This window comes from Panulirus ornatus, chromosome 5, assembly GCF_036320965.1.
Source record: "Panulirus ornatus isolate Po-2019 chromosome 5, ASM3632096v1, whole genome shotgun sequence".
Classification (NCBI taxonomy): domain Eukaryota; kingdom Metazoa; phylum Arthropoda; class Malacostraca; order Decapoda; family Palinuridae; genus Panulirus; species Panulirus ornatus.
Genome location: NC_092228.1, coordinates 3,735,762 through 3,743,261, shown reverse-complemented (window position 1 = coordinate 3,743,261; position 7,500 = coordinate 3,735,762). Strand labels below are relative to the sequence as shown.

The window sequence follows — 7,500 nt, the reverse complement described above, 5'->3', positions numbered from 1 at the left end:
TCTATTCCATAAATTTTCTTAAAGGCAATGAAGTACGTCAACTCTAAGAGAAAAAAAATTTCATGTCTTTGATAAATGTAAATATCGTCCCAGACTGCCATTCAAACTTATCACAATAAATCCTTTATTTATGCTAACTCTACAAATGATAACTAAATATATAAAGGGAATCCAATACCCACATACTGTTACCAAAACGTAAATTAAGCCATTAAAAAAAATTAACAAAGCGCTCTCTCCATAACCTTTAGGAGAGATTTAACAGGACTTTGAACCATATCAATTTCCAAAGATTTATTAACATTAACATACTTTCAACAAGATCAATGCGACAGGGTTCATATTAATTGGACAGTGACTCCTCATACGGCTGGCACTAGCCAGATCTGGCCAGCGTTCCCCCTGGCCCACACAAGCTGTCTCACGAGGTCTGACCATTAAGATATTAAAAGAGCCAAACCGAAGTGGAGACTATGAGGCTAATGGCCAGTTACTCTGTGAGACGCGGAGGGATGAGTGCGTGTGATGAGAGAAGTGAATGGTTAATTATAAGGGTGAAAGTACCAAGTCGTCCTTTGATGAAGTTACCCCTTCACACACACACACACACACACACACACACACACACACACACACACACACACTATAATGTCCTTCACAACTTTTTCTTACAACGCGACTGACACAAGTAGACATCCTTGCATAAGTTATCTATAATACACCAGAATAATTCACTTATTACCTTAAAAATCCCTCACCGCTTCCCACAACGTCCTCTACGTGGAATACAAAATATTGTTTCATTTATATATATATATATACCACCACTAAACAAACTTCCATTACAGTGTCTCAGGGTTTACAGCTTCACCTATTCACCTACCTGCTTGCCTGCGGGCAATCCCCTGAATGAGGGGAGCCCCACCCCGCCTCACCTAACCTCTACAGGACTCACCTGAACCTGACGCAGCCGGAGTCAGCCGGGGGCGCCGTCCACAAGACCTGGATCTCGCTCTTGGAAGTTGAGGAGGTCTGGCTGATGGCGTTGGGGCAGTCGTCGGAATGCATGGTCAGGGCGTCTCCCAGCAGCTAGCGGGCGACACACACACACACACACATGATACCATTAAGGTTTACGATCATCATTACTACAGGAAGCTATCTGTGGCGGCATGCCAAGCAACGTTGTCTACAGATAAAGGACTATCCTTGGTGTTGAAAAGTGAACGTATATTCCCAGTTTGTTAAGTACTAGAGTAGATGTGCATGAACAACCCATCAAAATATATTCTTAGTAAGCTAAAACATACCATTTAACCGCCATAATATATCGATAATACACCAAAACATATCAATAATCAGCCAAAACATACGACTAGTATGGCAACATATATCGATAAACAGACAAAATATTCTCTAATCGATCATACTTTGTTTTAACACACCTGTAATGCCTTATAAAATCTAAATATTCATCGTCAAACTCTAGAGCACGAAGGTATGACCCTTGGGTGAGACGGTCTGACCTCTGACCTGACTCTCAAGATCTGTATTACCCTCCTAGCATCCAGAATCTTACCGGAAAGTGTAACCATTTCATGAGATTTTCTTACACATCTTCCATTTCCCACAACCTCCTGCTGGAAAGCGTCTTGCATCTTCCCGGAATGTACTCTCCAACTTCTGGAACCTCCTGGGATGTAGGTTTCATCTGAAACCTTATAAAATGCAGCCTCCATCTTCTGAAACTTTCTGGAATGCACTATCCGTTTTCTGGCAACCTCCTGGAAATGTACCCTCCAACCTTTGGAACTTCCTGGAATACACCCTCCACCCTCTGGTACATCCTAAAAAGGTATTTCTATCTCTGAGAGCCAGAGGGGCAACTTCATTTATCTTCTAAAACCTCCTGGAAAGCACCATTCATCAAATGGACCAACCTAAACATCGTCTACATCCCCTGGAAAAGCCATTCCTTCTGGAACTTCCTGAAAAGCTCCTTCCATCTTTACGAAACATCCCGGAAAGACTTCTATCATCATCCGTACCCTCCTGGTAAACAACCTCCATCTTCCTGGAACTTCCTGGAAAGCTTGTTCCCTCCTCTGAAGCCCTCTTGAAAAATATCAAGAATCTTCTGGAACCTCCTGATGAGCTTATCATATTTTCTGGAACCTCCCTGAAACCATCCTTCATCTTTTGTAACTTTCTTGAGCAATGTTTCGTCTGAGGCGGCCGTCTTCATCTTCTGGAACCTGCTAGAGAGCATCCTCGCACTTCTGCTTGGAAAGCCTTTTTTTTTTTTTTTTTCCATCGTCTGAGACGTCCTGGAAAGCATCATCCATCTTCTGGTTTCTGATTAGCAGCAATTGCAGTCTTTTCTTCCCGTCCTGGAAAAAGTGGTGTATATCCCTTCCTCTCGGCTGGAGCTGACTGTCCTGGAAAGCAACTTGCTGTTCCCTGTTCAGCAGTCCTCATGCCTTGGAGGCACCTTTATCGACATTACCTCTCATCTCCTATGATGATCCTGGAAAAGCATCTTTATTCTCCTTGCGTCCTGCAAAAATCCCCGACATCCTTTGCGCCATCCTTCAAAAGCATTCTCAAGCCAATGCTATCACCTGAAAAGCCTTTTCCGACCTTCGGCTATTTCCCAAGAGCCGTAAACTCTCTTCCATGGAAGCCTCTGACGCTTACCTGGAACACACCTGCCCATCTTCCAGCTTCTGGTGCCCGTTTGGAACACACCTGTCCACTTTCTGGAGGTGTCCAGCCTTGATGTGGACTTCTGTCTGCGAATGGAGCCTTCAACATATATAAAAGACACCATGCCTGGAAAACACCTGCCATTTTCCAGCCTATAAACACTTGTTTGGAAGACATCTTCCAATCCTCTAGCCTATGACGACGTAGGACCCTGGAACACACCTGCCCACCTGCTGGAACTCACCTGGAAGGTGCCGACGCTCTGGAGTCCGTAAATGTCGTCTGGGGAGTGAGAGGTCTCCACGACCAGCATGAAGCCTGTGAACTTCTGGACGGAGTATTGCGTTCTCCATCCCTGCAGGCTCACTGTGGGAGGGGAGGAGAGGAACCCGGGTTACTGGCGTGTGCAGACGTGGGAGAGAGGCAAGGGGGAAGAGAGAGGAAGGGGGAAGAGTGGACGGTGTGTGTGTGTGTGTGTGTGTGTGTGTGTGTGTGTGTGTGTGTGTGTGTGTGTGTGTGTGTGTGAGAGAGAGAGAGAGAGAGAGAGAGAGAGAGAGAGAGAGAGAGAGAGAGAGAGAGAGAGAGAGAGAGAGAGAGATCCACAAGCAACAATTGCTATTCATAAACACACACACTCACACACACACACACACACACACACACACACACACACACACACACACAATCATGTTGTATTAAGAATGTCTTAACCATTTTCTTCCAACCTGACCTTTAGAGACCAAAGTTGCTTGTGTAATAGCCCGAGGGGCCGGCACGGCAAGACGCCTACCTGAAAAAATGTTGAGGTAAAATCTGGCATGTGTGTGTGTGTGTGTGTGTGTGTGTGTGTGTGTGTGTGTGTGTGTGTGTGTGTGGTTTTGTGTTTATGAATAGAAAGTGTTACTGGTGGATCTCTCTCTCTCTCTCTCTCTCTCTCTCTCTCTCTCTCTCTCTCTCTCTCTCTCTCTCTCTCTCTCTCCACGGCCACATTTCAGCCTATCTACCTCCACCATCTATTGCCAAAAACCACCTTGCGTCCCGTAATAACCAGATACCCTCGTCCACCTACCCCCCCCCCCACCCGCCTTCCATTTTCTTCCATGTTATAATGACACATATATAAGCTCGTTCTCGTTTTCTTCCATGCTGTAAACCCATATCCCTATTGCTCTTCTCGTTTTGTTCCATTTTTGTAAATCTATTATCTTAACCCCAACTTACTGTTTTCCATATCATAATACTGTAGGTTTATGCTCCTTCCTACTTCCTTCTACACTAGAAATCCGCAACTCTACATATTCCCGTTTTCTTCCATTAAGTTCAACCATACACCCACCAATCCCCATTTTCTTCCACAATGCAAACCCAGAAACCTACGTTCATCCACGTTTTCTCCCCTTCTGTAAACCCATTAGAGTGCCGGGACCATAAAGAGACAATATGAAATAAGACCTAAAGAGCTGAACCGGCTCGCTCCTTCCCTGGAGGCGTCTGGTATTAATAATAGAAGAACATAGCATTGTGGTTTCCCCCGAACCTCAGGTAATTACCCGGCTTTTTATCAGTGACAAAGCCGCCTGGGGAAAGGCTGGGGAAGGAGAATAAAAAAAAAAATCACCTAATGGCCTTCAATGGCTCATTTGTCTCATTTCATACATTACTGGAGTTGAAACACAAGGGACCGACCTTCGAATACCGCCAGTGTTCGTCTTCGAGTAATTTATGTTATTTAAAATTCTGAAAGGCAGTAAATTAAATTTTCTTAATAAGGAGAGGTCGCGTAATAAATGATGCGTCTTTCCTTAAAATAAGGACATGATTCTAAAACGAATATCTGAGTAATGTCTATCTTAATATAAATATGTTCTTGCAGCAATGTGACATCCACCTGACGTCCAGGAAGTATACCCGCTGCGATACGATATCGAACTGAGGGTAATTATAGCCTTGTGCCACGTCCTCCAGTCGACTCCCTGGAAGATCAAGATGGCCATGTTTTTCTTTTGTTTTTGTTTTTTTTCGTGAGATCGTTAATAATATCGAACTTTCGCCAGACGTCGACTTGTGAAGCAATACATCTGCCGTTGGCTGATGATTTGCATACGAGAAATCAGTAATATTCAAAGCCGCCAGGTGACGCATGGGAACTTTTCTGAAGCTGTGATCTAGACAAATTTTAACACAGCCAGGGACGGCAAGGACTGACTTGAATATAATAACCCGGGGATAAAAAAAGAAAAAAATATCTAGCGTCTTTGCCGCTCGAGAAAAGACGACGAGTGTGACAGGAAAATTTGCACGTAATTAGGAAATTCCTGAGGAATGTAGAAGTGCCATCTCTTGGCGAGGCGAGTTCTGAAGTGTTCTAAGAGAGAGAGTTTCTGCCTAAACTCCTCACATCACCAAGAGCAGGAGGTTCTTGGGGGGGGAAGGGGGGTTAAAAAGGAAAATGGGGGGTGGAGACGGACTAAAGGGAGGGTAAGTAAAATTCGAGTTTATTTTTTCTTTCTTTTATGAGCGTCCAATGAGGGTGTTAGGTGATAATGACCCATTGTAATTTAGGCCAGATCGTCAACAGGTATTCAAAGGTATACAGAACGGACCGCTGTAACACATGAAGGAATATCATGGGCAATAAATACATGGCAATATCTAATCTGATACGTAAAAGCCAAGACGTGCTATAATATATATATATATATATATATATATATATATATATATATATATATATATATATATATATATATATATATATATATATATATATCGTTTCCTACACTTTTCCCTGAAGATTAATATCTTGAGTCATCGACACTCATGACGACCTATTTACCAGTCACCAGCTCTCTCTCTCTCTCTCTCTCTCCTCTCTCTCTCTCTCTCTCTCTCTCTCTCTCTCTCTCTCTCGACGATCTCATTTCGTTCCTCGATCACTGCCTCCGTCACTGTTCACACTAGCATCATGACGGGCGGTAAAACTTCGCATTTTAAACTCTATTACCCATCAATACCTCCTCTCTCTCTCTCTCTCTCTCTCTCTCTCTCTCTCTCTCTCTCTCTCTCTCTCTCTCTCTCTCTCTCTCTCTCTCTCTCTCTCTCTCTCTTACCCTCCTAAATCACACACACACACACACACACTCACACACACACACACACACACTGTGTACACACACACACACACACTGTGTACACACACACACACACACACACACACACACACACACACACACACACACACACACACACACTGTGTACACACACACACACACACACACACACACACACACACTCACACACACACTGTGTACACACACACACACACACACACACACACACACACACACACACACACAATCTCTTCGACTATTCATCCGCCGTTAACGAGATTCGAACCCCGTCCCCACGGGGAGGAGAGCTGACACGCCATCCAGCCAACCGCCAATGTACTTTGGCTCACAGGCTCGGTGTGACCCCTGACCTCTGACCTCTGGCATAGGATAACATGTATATAAGTCATGTTGTAGCCATTCCACGCGCGGGAAGATATCAGATTTCCGGTCCTCCACTGAAGATATCATGTACCTAAGTCGCTTGTAATCGTTACATGTCTTGTAGACGTTAAATAAATAAAAAAAATAAATCAGAAAATCCTTTATAAAAAAAAAAAAAAGGCCTCTGCAAAATCCTACCATAGGCCTTTTTTGTCAAAAGGTCTTAAAAAAAAATGTCACCTAAATAATGAGGAAAATGGTTGCAGTACAGAGTCTCCAAAAACGTCTCCACAAAATCTGTTTAAACGCTTACCGAAAACTCATATAGAGTCGAGGTCGACCATTTTCTGGGCAAGTATTTGGCCAACTCCTCCAACAAACGTTCACACACACACACACACACACACACACACACACACACACACACACACACGGTGACCCAAGAGACTCACTCGCCTTACAAAACGTTTGTGCCAAACGTTCCCCTTGAATGTATAAGGCAGAATCCTTTCCATGACCTCCAATCAAACTTGCCTCCAAAGTCCTCCAATCAAAACCTTCCTCCATTAATCTCCAAGAAGACAAGCCTAAATATATATATATATATATATATATATATATATATATATATATATATATATATATATATATATATATATATATTGATTATCTACCAAACCTGCCTCCAAAACACCTTCGAGCAAACCCACTTCCAAGGACTTCCAACGACGAATCTCTCTCTCTCTCTCTCTCTCTCTCTCTCTCTCTCTCTCTCTCTCTCTCTCTCTCTCTCTCCAAAACCAACCCGTAAACATTTCCCCAGGGATTATGCCGGGAACATTCTCCTCCAAAACCTTCAAACGTCTGCTCGGTGTGCCTCTGCCTCTGAGGCCTTGCCTTAAAAGCACTTCCTCTCTCTCTCTCTCTCTCTCTCCTCTCTCTCTCTCTCTCTCTCTCTCTCTCCCTGGGAAGGGGCCTTCTGCTTTACTGCCGCCGGCCTCTCCGTCCACACAGATTAGGCGTGTGGGATTCTGTTACTGTCCTCCGGCACATAACCTCGTCATAGACCATCAAGGTCTCCCGTTATCTGACTTAACCACCATGGTGCGTGTATTGCTGCCAAGCTCTCTCTCTCTCTCTCTCTCTCTCTCTCTCTCTCTCTCTCTCTCTCTCTCTCTCTCTCTCTCTCTCACACACACACACCCACCACGTCATAACTCCTCCCTTCGTTCTCGTCTTTTGTCTCTTTATTTCTCTCTTTCTTCGCGACGTCATCGCTGGTGATCTTCCCCTTCTCCCG

General features: G+C 44.1%; 1 protein-coding gene across 1 annotated transcript in view; it reads right to left on the bottom strand.

Annotated features, from left to right (window-relative positions):
- Positions 1-7,500, bottom strand: part of LOC139747342 (spondin-1-like) — a 384,149-nt gene that overhangs the window by 152,946 nt on the left and 223,703 nt on the right. Inside the window, exons 3-4 of the mRNA XM_071659540.1 lie at positions 2,951-3,072; positions 847-1,089 (exon numbers count right to left, since the gene is read on the bottom strand). The gene's annotated coding sequence lies outside the window, so the exon portion shown is untranslated. The remainder of the gene's footprint in view (positions 1-846; positions 1,090-2,950; positions 3,073-7,500) is intronic.